The following is a 14433-nucleotide window of genomic DNA, read 5'->3' as shown; positions in this document are numbered from 1 at the left end:
CAAATTCAAAACCAAACTAACAAATCGATGCCCAGACAATAAAGCCCCTTGTGCTCACCATGTTACTCACCACCTATTAACCACTTTGTAAAAGAAAGATACCTCAAATAAAGCACTGTTTTTATTACTATAATTAGTCTAAATATACAGCTAGTTGACAGTGACAAAAATTCATCATCACCAAAGATTTAATTTACAGCTTGCTCTAAATCAAAGTGATTTCATAATACAAATCTTTAATGGATTGAAATTTTCATGGTAAGACAAACCAAAAACAAAAAGCATCAGGAAGCACAGAGGTGAAGAGTCAACAGAAAATACTGAATGCCTTCCATGAGACATCACAAACACACCACCACCCCTCTCAACTCCAACAGCTTCCATCCCCCATGCCAAACAAAATAGGTCTGCACAAGTAGTTCTGAAACACGGTGACGGAGAAATCTGACTGCTCTTCTACCTATTCTGTAAATGGAGAGCATCAGTCTCCACAGCTGTGACACCTTTTATGAACACTAAAGTCACTTAATAGAATACTGAAATTTTATATCAGTATGTTTCACGTCTAGCTCTAACAGTCCTAACATATTTCTTACTTTTTTTTTCATTTTTATTTCACTTTCATTCTTACCCTTGGATTTAACATTGATTTTTTTTTCCAGCTTACTTCTTTCAGTTAAAATATATCAAAAGTTTAAAATCTAGTAAGTATGTATATGTAAGAGCATGTTAGAGCAGATGTGCATGGAAGTGAGAAAGAGAACAATTCTCAGGTTAAGGTCCTTGGATATAGCAAAATGCTGTTGGCAATATTTTAAGAAATGTGAAATGAGTGAGAATTCATTTCATACATCCTAAACCAGAAGCAATCCATCACATGACAAATATATGGAAACCTAAATGAAATAAAAATTTTTTTTACTGAAGCTGGAGCCTCAGCTTAATAAACTATGCCTACAGTTTCAGTTATATATTACATTAGTTATATACATTTATCTATATACATTTATACAGTTATAGGTATATATATACACATTCTTATTGCTCTTATTTATGTACATTTGCATACTAATAATGCAATGAGCATATAATTACTTGAAAGATTACTCAGTGAGTCAATCTGAGCCATAACATGAAGCCCAAATTTCAAAAACTGCTTCAGAATATCAGAAAACTAAAACTAGTCTCTCTAGAGAACTATTTAAAAATACTATTATGGGGCACCTGGCTGACTCAGTTGGTAGAGCATGCAACTCTTAATCTCGGGGTTGCAAATTCGAGCCTCATGTGTGGGTGTAGAGATTACTAACTAAATAAATAAAATTTTTTTAAAAATTAAAAATATCCAAATAGGGAATGAGTGCTAATAGGTATGGAGTTTCTTTTTAAGGTGCTGAAAATGTTCTAAAATCAGATAGCTGTGATGGTTGCACATCCTTGTGAATATATACTAAGACCACCTAGTATACTATATATTTTGAAAGGGTGGGTTTTGCAGTATGTGGATTATAGCTCCACAAAGCAGTTGTTAATAAATGGGTTTGGGTCTCAGTGTGTTTGGCTGATGGACTTCAGAAAATTGACATATCAAGAAATGAATGGAGAAGTACTGAATGTGTGGATACTAAAAGAAGGCCAACAGAGGGTAAGTATTTGAGGAAATCCTTAACTGAAGAAAAATTCTCGAAGTGTAACATACCTACAGAACAGTACACAAATGGTGAGTGTTGGCCAATGAGTTGTCATGTACTGAACACACGCTCATGTTACCAGTATCCAGGCCAAGAAACAGAGCATATTCACCTCTCCTGTCACTACCCTAACCTCTGATACCATCTCTTGCTCATCTTTGAACTTTACATAAATAAATGGATGATGATAGATTCTTAAGTTTCGCTCCTTTCCATAAAAAGAGAAACCCAAATAGAGGAATAATTTCTACAGTTTCACCATAAAGAAAAAAAATTTATTTCCACTTTTGACCTCACTTTAGTTCATCCAAATCTTAACCTACGGATGATAAATTCATCTGAGACCACTAATAACCACTACAGAAACTTACAGAAACAAAGTTTTCATATCTTTTTCAAATATCAAGAGTAAGGCAAATTTCCACTGATCTTGGTTTTTAAATGCCTAATTACAGAAAAAAGTATTGGAAAAAAATTATTGCACCACTCAGGTGGCAACTAATTTTTATGAAGAAAAAGCAGCCTATAAGCATTTTAATTAGGTATAAGAATAAAATTGGTATTTTATCTTTCCAAAGTACAAATGAATAAAAAGTCATGAATTAAAGCTCTTTAAAGTTATCTTCTAAATCAGCATTTTAAAAGTATCTTTAAGATTAATTCCTAATTAGTTAATCTGATCAAATCACCTAATCTAGAAGAAAGATAAACTTAAATTCCAGGGTTATAAACATAGAGCTCCTCTTCAATGATAGTTTCAAAGCTAATAAGATATTTAAATCTGTATTTTTAAATATAGACTCAAAGTAAAACTTGGCTTCTAAACATAAAATTGAAAGACAGACTTTCCTCAAACATGTGTTATATTAGAGTTTAGATATTTTTCTTCTTCAACACACAAATTAAGCCTGTATTAGCTATGTACTCTATGTGGTAATTACAGTACTGGAAATCAGCAATATAGTAAATGAAACTCACATGTTCCATAAAAATGAAACGATTCGGTTATAAATATAACTGATAACATAAAAGCAACTATAGTCACTTCATAAATTCAATTACTGTCCAGATAAGCCTTATAACTGTATCTCACGGTATAAAACTGCAAAAGCAATGTTCATTTGAGTTTTTACAACAGGAAAATGCTTAATTGTGTCATTTAATATCTTGTTATTTGTCTTCCTACTCACATTTCTAAACTTTTCTAAAATGTAAAATAAAATACAATTTTTGAGGAAAAGGTATTATGTTCTGGGGAAAATAAAATGGGATATGACATTATATGAAAACACTCCATCATCAGCATGAACCCACATACAAAACACTAAAGAGCCAGAGCATCCAAATCGCTGAGACAATTATTTAAATTCCAAGGTCCAGACTGAATTATTATCACATATTCAGAAACACACTTTTTAAAGAATAGAGAATTAAAAAAAACTAAGAAGAGCTTAAAATCTTTCCAAAGAGCTAGGTAATCTGAAGGTAAAGCCTAGGACTTTCTTTTGTACTTTTAAATAAAAATATTTGAGTAGACTCTCAAGAATACACAATGCAAAACGATGAATCTTGAAAACATGCAAATAGGTCTAACAGCCACCGAGCACAGGATGATGTCTTTCTAAAGCGGCCTTAATTTCCTTAAGGGAAGATGGATTGGACATTTCTGGTTGGTCGTGGGAAAAAAAAAAGCCACAAGAAGCTACGTTTTATCTTCATTAGAAATGGTAAAGGGCAAAAAGATCAAAACATTATGAGAGAAGAGAGGGGGAGAAGTGGAGGGAGGGCAGAGGGAATCCAGTTTCAAACCAGGCCAGTGGGGGCTGCAGAGAAGAAGAGACCAGAGAAAAATGGGCTTCGGCTCCAAACTGTGACAAGCGCTAGGCTTCACAAAAGACCAATACAACACACACTCCACACCAGGGTATACACAAACACATCCCACAAGGTCTTCTCCAAGAGGGCCACGGGGGTGCGGCGGCGGGGGAGCCAGACCCGGCACTCACCAGGAGAGACACCATGTGCAGCAATTATGCAATTAGGGAAAATAGCTAAAGATCAAGCCGGGCACTTTCCACCGTGACATTTATCCAGTACTTTTGCAAAGACTTAGTTCCAGGATGCGGCTGGGAGAGGAAAGGGGCTGGAGGGTGGCAAAGGATGGGGAACTGAGAACGGAAGGGGGTAGAAGATGGGCAGGCAGGGACGAGGCGGGGGTGGGGGGGAGCTAGGAAGGGGGGAGGGGTGGAAAGGGCGAGAAACCGGGGCAAGGAGGCTTGCTGGAAGGGGCGCAGGGAATGGGGCACGCCGGGGAACAGGGGCGAGAACTAGGGCGCAAGCGGTGTAAGCAGAGACCTGCGACGTGGAGGCGAGGTTGGGGGGACGCCCGCTAGAGGGAGGACGCCGGGGACAGGGAGGGATGGGGGGGGCACCGGCGAGGCCCGGGCGAATACCTGAGGGAGGGGCGTCCGCGCAGGTCGCGGGCTCCAGCCCAAGCGCCGGGAGAAAGGGCTGCGGAGGCGGGGGAGGGGGAGCTGGGAGGCCCCGAGGACCGGGTGTCCCCGCAGACCGTCTAGTCACCGAAAGCCAGACCCGCGCACCACGCACTCGGCCGCCCGGCCACGCCTGTCCCCGCCGCGCTCGCGCCCGCCCGGACTCACCCTCAGCGCCGCCGCCGCCGCCCGCGGCCGTTCCAGCTCCGGCTCCCGAGGCTGCTGCCCGCTGCTGCTGCTGTGGCCGCCCCTGAGTCCTGGAAAGTGAAGCCACCGCCTCCGTGAGACGCTGCCGCCGCCCGGCCGTCCGCGCGCGCGCCCGCGAGTGCGCGTGCCCGCGTACCCGCTCGGGAGAGACCGCGAGAGCGCGAGCCCCACGTCGGCCGTGCCGCGCCGCGCGCCTCCCTGCACCCTAAGCCCGCTCCGCCCCGCCTCCTCCCGGCGCGTGGCCGCGAGGGGGCGGGGGCGGGCGCGCGCACGGGCGGGCTGCCCGGCCGGCCTGGCGAGGGGGCGGGGAGGCGGCGCGGAAAAGTAAAGTGACATCCGAGTCCCGCGAGTGAGCAGCAGCGGGGGTGGGCGAGGGGCGTCCCACAGAAAAGGAAAGGCAGGGACCAGGAGAAAAGAGGGAAACAGAGGCTGACGAGGCGACCTGAGGGGAAGGGACGCGGGGACCTTGACGGGCACGCGCATTAAAGGGAAATGCCGGCTGGGGGGTGGGAGTTGCCCTAAGACGAAACTGGGTGCGGCGTTTTACGCCCATCCACGGCCGCCCTGGGCTTCACACTTCCCTCAAAGCGCTCGCAAAGTAAGCTACTGGGACTGACCCTGTTGACATACCAGCCAAAACTCGGACGCGTGGTGCCCACATGCACCCAAGATGAGAAAACTTCGCACTATCCTGGAAAGTTCTCAAAGGCTAACCCAGACTCTCTACGCTACACTGCAACACGAATATCCTTCTGCCTTTTGGCTCGCCCGGGCCTAGAATGTACGCGGGTAGCCAGGAGCTCCACGCCATTTAGCCCTGGGCTATTGGGGAGAGAGGTGAAAGGAGGAGGAGCTGTCAGAGCGAGTAGGAGCTGCTTTAACGCCTAGTCAAAGGCAAAGGGAACAGTGACAGTATTGTGGGTAACCCAAGGGAACATTAGGTTTCGCTATAATCTTCCCCCCAAATAACCAATTAAAAAAAAACCCAAAAAAACAAAAACCCTATGCCTGCTATGAAAACTCAGCTTCTACAAAATTTCCCCCACCTCCACCCCTAACTCCTCTTACCAACTGATTGCCGTTTCTGCTCCTAGACCCCTCCTGTAGAGAAGCTATCACTATATGTGTGACATACCCTGGAGCTGTCACTCTTTGTGGCAAAAGTATCCGGCCTACAAAGGGCTGAAAATAGCCCCCACAGAATCCAGCACAATTCAAGCAGCCAAAAGAAATCAGTGCAGTAAGACCCCAAAGCACAGGAGCAAGTCAAGATCCATATATATGTCTAGAACTGAAAATCCTTCTATCAAATGTCTTCTTGAGGAACATTATAACATCCCTGAAAATTGGCAAAAGCAGGTATTGGCTTCCAGCCCCCATAAATCACTAATGAGTAAAAAGTGGGTGTGTTCTTGGGTATGGTTTCTATGCAGCACTCAAGGATACCAACAGGTCCTGTTACCCTAAAACTCAAAAACATGTATTGAAGGATTATAAATTAGCACATCCTGAGATTATTACCAATTACATAGTCGCCTATACCTCTCACACGGTACAAAATTTTATGCATATAATGCAAAAAAAAAATTGCTTTTTAATATTAGAAGATGACCAGAATAGAACATTTCATAGATTGCCTTAAATGTCTGCATAATTTATTTTACCTCGTTAAATTTCCGTATTTTAATATTTTCATTTTCCTGATTGTGTTTTGTAATGATTTGGTAAGGATAGATGACAGAATTCCTTTTTCCAGGTAGAGATGCTTTTCTCCAATAGACTACTCATATGTACTCGGGTATATATCCTGTTGGGTTTTGCTTGTTTATAATGAATACTTTATAACAAAGTACCCTTCTGTTACAGAAAGTATCAAAGTTGTTTTTTAGTCCTGATCTTTGGCAGCTGGTGGCTTAGGAATGCAGCAATGTCAACTTCTAACTTTGTGAAAGAATTGGAAAAGATTTTACTATTTAACTGCTGAAACTATGATTGCTGTGGTACTTCATTTATCTGCAGATGTTTTAACTGCTGTGTACTATTTATTGAATTTAAGAAATTAAAGGTATAATACAAATCAGAAGTGCCTTTTCATTAATTCAAAGAATGTCTGTTGAGTACTAGGCACTGTCCAGTTGGTTGGGATATGGCATTGAATAAAAGAGAAAAATCTGGGGTGCCTGGGTGGCTCAATCAGTTAAAGGACTGTCTTCAGCTCAGGTCATGATCCCGGGGTCTTGGGATTGAGCCCCCATATCAAGCCCCTCATGGGGCTCCCCGCTCGGCGGGGAGTCTGCTTCTTCTTCTGCTCCTCCTCCCTGCTCATGTTCTGTCTTTTAAAAATCTTAAAAAAAAAAAAAAAAAAAAAGAGAGAGAGAGAGAGAGAGAGAAATCCCTGTCCTCACAGAGCTTCCCTATTTCTGACCTTTCTCTTTGTTTTACAAGCTACATACAATTCATCAGCAAATTCTGTCCATGGTGCCTTCAAAAATACATCCTGAAAGTATCCACTTCTTCCCACCTCCTTCCCCACAGCTCAGACCCTAGTCCAAGCTACCATCATCTCTCAACTATAACCTCCTACCTAATCTTGCTACTTCCTTTACCTACTATCCCTCCATTCCCCCCATCCCAACACACAATAATCTATTTTGTCTTTTAAAATATAAGTCTCTCGTCTTCTCAAAACCTTTAGTGGCAGAGAGCCTGGGTGGCTCATTCAGTTGGGTGGCTACCTTCCACTCAAGTCAATGATCCTAGGGTGGTGGAATAGAGCCCCTCGTTGGGCTCCCTGCTTCAGCAGCAAGTCTGCTCTCTCTCTCTCCATGTGCCTCTCCCCCTGCTCATGCTCGCTCTCTCTCTCTCTCAAATAAATAAATAAAATCTTTTAAATAAATAAATAAATAAAATCTTAAAAAAAAAAAATTCAATGGCTTCCCATCCTACAGCAACACCCAAAATTTTTACGATGGCTTCATGGCCCATGTTCTGCCCCCCACCCTCAACCAGGACCCCTCTGACCTTACATTGTAAAACTTCACCCCATTCTCATTTCCCTCCAGCCACAGTAGCTTCTTTGCTTATGGAACACACCAAACATTTCTCTAAATACTTCTGACTTAACAAGTTCCTATCTCTAGAACATTCTTCCCTTCACCTCTCCCCCCAGTACTTCCTATAAACCTTACTGTGCTTTATATTTTTCATGATCATCATAATAAATCTAAAATAATATATATTTTTTACTTATTTGTTTATTTTAGTCTTCTGTTTCTCCCCTGGTCCTTCCCCCTCCCTCTTCTACATATAAGCACCTTGGGAACAAGGATTTTGTTGGCTGAGGTTCATTGCTATATTTTTTTTTCAATAAATATTGGTGCAGTGAATGAAATTGACCTCTTGCTGTTAATGACACAGTAGAAATTGTTTTAATTTCTTCAATAATAATTAGCACTTAGCGTGTTCTTGATTTGTACCAGGCAAAGTTCAGGCACTTTACATATACTAATTTACAAATACCCCGTAAGGTTGTTTCATTCAGTCAACCCCACTGTATAGATGAGAACACTGAAGTACAGAAAGATTAAGTCACTTGCCCACAGTCACATAGCTGGTGAGTAGCAGAGCTGGGATTGAAATCAGCAGTTTGCCTCTGGAGTTGATGAAATTCAGGACACCTTGACTTGAGCCCAGTGTTATAAACAGATCTCACTTGATTTTCTCAAGTCCTTTCCCCTAAGACTCAAACTTGGTCTCCAAAACAAATAGCTTACCTGCCTTGTATTTCCTGCTCTGACCCAACATCATGAACACACTCCTTTCCTACACTTCTTACTTCTGGGCTTTAGTATGTAGCCTACTTCCCACCCGCCCCCCCCAGAACTGGCAAATACATTACTCAGTGCTCATCACGGTAAGTGTGCTCTTAATCCCCATCACCTTTTGTACCTATCCCCTCACCTACTGCCCCTCTGGTAACCCTCAGTTTTTTGTAGGGCTCTCCAACTTCATGAGTAATTGGAGTCATAATCAGTTTTCTAGCATGATTAGAAGTGTGTTAGAGGGGCGCCTGGGTGGCACAGCGGTTAAGCGTCTGCCTTCGGCTCAGGGCGTGATCCCGGCGTTCTGGGATCAAGCCCCACATCAGGCTCCTCTGCTATGAGCCTGCGTCTTCCTCTCCCACTCCCCCTGCTTGTGTTCCCTCTCTCGCTGGCTGTCTCTAACTCTGTCAAATAAATAAATAAATAAATAAAAATCTTAAAAAAAAAAAAAGAAGTGTGTTAGAAAGACCCTCTCTGAGGGCAACTGGACTGGTTTCAGCCAAATGCATCATACTGATAGAGCTGCTCCTTGTTTAGGCTGCTCCCATTCTTGTTAGGTACCCAATGGTCGAGGATTGTTAAATATTTGGTTTGTGCTCCCTGGAGGAAATATCATTATTAGCTTAAGTTTACCAAAGATTAGGACCCTGTGAGAATGGGATGAAAGACAACAATCTTTTGCTTATAGTCTGGCTTGAATGGGGCTACAAATGGGGCTACAGGGCACTCTGTGGTCACTCTGAATGTCTTGGATACTTAAGAGGAAAAACACTGATGTGGGAAAATTGAAACTCCGTTAGAGCTGAGACCCTAAGACCCCATTACTTAGTACCGTACCAACACAGAGGCAAGTACCAGGTGTTTAAAAAATGTTTGATGCAACAGAGGGTTAACCAGAGGGGCAGTAGGTGAGGGGATGTGTAAAAAAAGTGATGGGGATTAAGAGCACACTTATGATGAGCCCTGAATAATGTATAGAATTGTTGAATCACTATATCGTATACCTGAAACTAACATAACATTGTATGTTAACTATATTGGAATTAACATTTAAAACTTAATTTTAAAAAAGTTTGTTGAACGAGTGAATAAATGAATTCCTAACACGTAATGGAAGAGTGCTGAGGACAAATGCCCCTGGTGAGGGACTGCCACCTGGGCTGCCACGTACAATTATATATATTGCACATTGCATAGCATCAGTTTTGCAATGTGCAAAGAGTAGGCATCCCCTAAATGTAGGTCAAATGAATGAATATACTTGCTTTTTCAACTGCCACTCACATAAATTAAGATGCAAACACAGAAGTCTGGCTGCTCCTCCCTCCCCTGCTCCCTGCCCAAGTATGGTAGTCAACCTCTAAGATGGCCCCAGTGATCCCCACCCCTGGTATTCACACCCTTGTGAAGTTCTCTCCCACTTCATACCAGGACTGGCTAATAAATGATAAGTAGTGATAGTACCTCACTTCTGAAATTAGTATATAAAAGATATTAGGACTTCCATCTTGGTTGCTTGCTGGTTCTCTCAGTCTCATCATTCACTCTGGGGGAAGCTAGCTGACTTTTGGAAATAAGCCTATGGAGAGGCCCATGTGACTAGAAACTGAGGTCTCCTACTGACACCCACATGAGCAACCTCAGAAGGAGATTCTTCCACCTCAGTTAAGCCTTCAGATGCTGCAACCTCGCTCAACATAAGCAGTGCACACTCATGAAAGATGCTGAGACAGAAACATCCAGCTAGACCACTCTCGAGCCTTGAGATAATAATGTTTGTTGTTTTCAGCCGCTAAGTTTTGAGGGTAGTTTCTCAAGCAGCAATAGATAATTAACACACATGCTCTCTTCTCTCTGATGATGATGTTCCCTCCTCAAGTCCTCTACGTATCAAGGATGCTACTGCTGTGGTAGTTTCTGCAGGGCAAGGAGTCCCACCCACTGTTGAAATGGGCTATTACTTCCAGCTTCCCAGAAATATAGTGGGGTTTAAGTAGGTGTGAGATATGGAAATGGTATCAAGAGAGAGCATAGGCTGGGAATGGGAAAAAGGAAAGGTTGTTCAGAAGAGCCATCTTTAGATACCATAGGAGTAAGATAGAAAGAGTCTGCTCTGAGAAAGTCTATCATCGGAACAAAGGAAAGAATAATGATATCTAAGAGTCAGGGATTTGTTGAGCAATGAGATTATAGATAAGGTTCTCTTTGTTAAAGTTATTACACTGTTATTAGTACAATAAGTAAAAAAAAATATTTGAAACTTAGGAAAACCTCTGAAGGAGACAAAGACAGAACAGAGGAAAGACTTGCCTGGATTTTGCCTTTCTTACGCAGTACAGAGATGCTTTGAAAGTGGGCTGTCTGGATTCATGATCCTGGCTCTACTTCTTCCTTGCTGTGATCATGGACAAGGTACTAATCAACTCATTGGCTCAGATTCCTTGTCTACGAATGGAGCTTATTTTCATAGCTGATACTTACATAGGAAAAGAGAGAAGATTAAATGGGTTAATGCATACAAGCAACTTAAATAGGGCTTGAAACAAAGCAACTGTCATACAAGTATGAGCTACTAGTCTTCCTAGTGCTTTAAGTCAGAAGTCATGTCACCCTCGGGGCGCCTGGGTGGCACAGCGGTTAAGCGTCTGCCTTCGGCTCAGGGCGTGATCCCGGCGTTATGGGATCGAGCCCCACATCAGGCTCTTCCGCTAGGAGCCTGCTTCTTCCTCTCCCACTCCCCCTGCTTGTGTTCCCTCTCTCGCTGGCTGTCTCTATCTCTATCGAATAAATAAATAAAAATCTTAAAAAAAAAAAAAGTCATGTCACCCTCAAGTCTATGTGCTGTGATCTGTCTTGAGTTTGCCACTTTTTCTTGCAAAGAGTCTCCCAGTTTGTCACAGCAGCATGTCTCCCTGCATCTTACACAGTTTAAAAGCCAATGTCCCCTACTTTGCTGTGAGCTGCTCAAGGGCAGAGACCATGCTTAGAATAAAGAGTAGGCGCCTTCTAAATGTTGGCCAAATGAATAAATATAACTGCTTTTTCAACTGCCATTTCCCCAAATTATAGAATTTGGGGAAGTAGATGAAACTGTCCCATGTCTTTCGTTTTAACAGCCATTTCAAAGGAGGCATAAGCTCTTTACTATTTCTTTTACATTTGGAAAGTGTATTAATGAATATTTTCCAGAGCTTTATGAACCCTCTGGCCCTCTCTGCAGATTCCATGAAGAAACACTGTGAAATCTCTTCACATATGGCCAAAATGAAAAAAAGATACAATTTGCTATCTTTATCTTATTGCTTTTATTTGCCTCGACAGTCATCTTGGTATTCCCTTGTCTACTTGGAAATGCACAAGTTTTTTAATAACACCTTTATCAAGATATAATTCACGGGCCGTACAATTCACCAATTTAAAATGTGTAATGATGGTTTTTTAGTATATTCACATATTCATGGGAGGGCACAATTTTTGTGAATGGAAAAGAATAAAGGTTTTTCTACTCCTTTCACTTTCTTTCTATTTTGTTATATTTTTCTATTGACCAGGACTTACCATAAGTACCCTACAGGTGAACAATTTCCTTGGGCTCTCTGGGATTAATATTCAAAGCAAGGTAATATCATGAGAGAAGCCAAGTGTCAGGGCCCCCAGTTAGTCATTTCTCTTACTACTGTGGCCCTATTCATGCTGTGTTTTGGAACACCGGCATCCCTCCATATCAACTGAGCTTTCCAGAAAACAGACGCCAAGATGTAGTTAGGAATGCAAGAGACTTACCTATTCATCTATGAAAAAAGTAGGGGAAAGTAGCAGGAGTAGGCAGTGACATCCTTCAGGCTACAATGCAGGTTTGTTTGACCCCTGTTAAAGGAGGAAGGAGAGAAAATTGGGTAGGAAGAGCCTCAGACTACAGGGCAGCTCTGAGGAAGGCCTGTCCAGCCTAACAAAAGCTCCAGTGCAAATACTGCCCACAAAGCAGTTACATGTTGGGCAGAAATGGCCAGATCCTGATGCTTCCATCATACTTAGTCATTTGCTAAGACTGCCCAGGAAGAGCGTGTCCTTGGCTCCATAGGTAAAATGGGTCCTGAAGGCACTTAGAGCTGGAAGCTGTCAGCTAACTAAACTCCTTGCATCTGCTAGGCAAGGTCTTTCTTGAAGAGTGATCCAAGCCATCAATCTCCATAGTCACACACTCGCCTTGCCTCTTTGTCAGCAGAACTCCACATTCATGAATATAGTTTGATACTAGATTCCTGTTTGTCCACCTGTCTTGGACTTGCTAACTTGGATGACCTCCTTCACTCATGCCATTTCTCACCATTTCCACTTTAACGCAGGTCGTAAGCCTTGGTCTTTTAGCTGATACACTGCCCCTGGTTCTTCCATTTACATTTGCTTAATAGTTGATACATTCAATCTCGTTCTGTGCTCAACACGCATTAGACTGGCCTTGAGAATCAAAACAAATGCCTGACTTCTTTGGAGGTTTGCAGATAGAGTGAATAGAGTATTAGCTTTCTCATTAACTCTCATCGTTCCTCTCTCTTTTAGAGGTAAGAGAAAGAGGCCCGCTGCAGGATGCGCTAAAGAATACATAAGAATTCAAAGAGTTGGCTTTTTTGCCCCACTATCCCCACACACACCCCAAACTTGTTCCAAAACTGCATCCCTAAGGAGTTATGTGCCACTGAGGAGGGTTCAGATGGCAGAGCTAAATAGAGTTATCTTTCTGCTTGTTCAGAGTAAAGGGCAAACATATGCTGTCTCCTCCATCTACCCTCAGCCTAACTTTGCCAAAGATACTCACAACAAGCTGCTTCTTAACTCATGAATTGGAGAATATCAATTGATACACATGGTGTGTGTGTAAGTATCTTTATATTGCGTATACATCATTTATTCTTAATTTGATTCTCAAAATGTATAATTAGTATTGAATGAGTAATAAAAATTATTTAGTAAATACTTCCAGCAAGCTGCTGGATATTTTTTCCTGATACATAGGCTAGGTATTCATCGGTACAATCTTGTGGAGTATAGACATTGCTACCACTAAATTACATGAATACTTCTTTCAGTCACACTCTTTAGTAGTATAAACATCATATTGAATTTTTTTAATTCACTTTAAATTTTTAATTAGAAATTGTTCTTTTCCTTTCCCCTTCTATGAAATCTTTTTTCATCTGTTATCTTTATTTTCCTCGTTTTTTGTTCTCACTCCTCAGTCATAGAATCATGTAGGGGGGGGGCAGATAGGGAAAGGGAAGAAGACAAGACTACAGCCCGACTCTAATCTGGGATTCAGAATGTCAGGTATGCCCTTAGGGAGGGGATATTTAAATGAAGGGCCAAGCAAAGACCGTCCTGAGAACAGACCAAAAGAAAACAAAGATTGGAGACCTAGGATATTTACTTAAGGACAATGAGCACATCACTCTGGATAAAGCCGATTGTAAGCAAGACATAAAATCTGTTGCTCCCTGATTATTCCAACTCAAGCCCCTGTAGACTGTTAAGACCAACGAGGGAAATGTCCATGACTAAGAACCAAGAGCTATTTTTTTTGCCTATAAAATACATTTGACATTATGGGGTTCTGGATTGCCAACAATTGCACAGTATAACACAAGAAACGGAGGAAGTCAGCCATTGCCAAGTTGAGGGAGTTGACAGTATAGTGGAGGTGGAGGGCGTGGGAGCCAGCAGTGTGGTGGCTCTGCCACTGAGGTGCAACTCTGGCCCAGGGAGGCCTTGGCAGGAAAGAAGGGACTGTGTTATAAGTACATGTGGGAGCTCACCTGGTGACTCCCAGAGAGGATGGTACAGGGGACTCTGAAGGAGTTCAAACCTCTTGGCAATAGTGGAAAGGATTTGGCAGGATGTCTAACTCAACCACTATCTGATATAGAATTCTTTCAAAATAATGTTCTTGAAAATCTCCAGTAATGGGACCTCTCTCCTCCCCTGAAAGGTGACTCCATCTCTGAACAGTTTTGACCTTCTTCATCCCTACGTTGCCTCCTTATCCTTTTCTCATTATGCTTTTGGGCTATCCAATAATACTAACAACTCTTCTGCAAGAAAGCTTTTTTCATTATTTAAAAAATGCCTAACGTGCCCCATGAGTTGTCTCCTCCCTACAGGAAACATCCCCTTTTTCTTCATTTGTCCCTCATCTGACACAGGTTTGTGTTCCCTCATCATTTAAAT

General features: G+C 42.2%; 1 protein-coding gene across 2 annotated transcripts in view; it reads right to left on the bottom strand.

Annotated features, from left to right (window-relative positions):
- Nucleotides 1-4549, bottom strand: part of UBE2E2 (ubiquitin conjugating enzyme E2 E2) — a 357209-nt gene extending 352660 nt beyond the window's left edge. Inside the window, exon 1 of one of the 2 annotated variants that reach the window (XM_026496929.4) lies at nt 4352-4549. The gene's annotated coding sequence lies outside the window, so the exon portion shown is untranslated. The remainder of the gene's footprint in view (nt 1-4351) is intronic. The other variant, XM_026496927.4, reaches the window with a different exon arrangement.
- Between the last annotated feature and the right edge of the window lie 9884 nt (nt 4550-14433).

Source organism: Ursus arctos, unplaced genomic scaffold (genome assembly GCF_023065955.2).
Source record: "Ursus arctos isolate Adak ecotype North America unplaced genomic scaffold, UrsArc2.0 scaffold_20, whole genome shotgun sequence".
Lineage (NCBI taxonomy): Eukaryota > Metazoa > Chordata > Mammalia > Carnivora > Ursidae > Ursus > Ursus arctos.
Note: the sequence above shows the minus strand (reverse complement) of the source record. Positions and strands in the feature narration are given on the sequence as shown.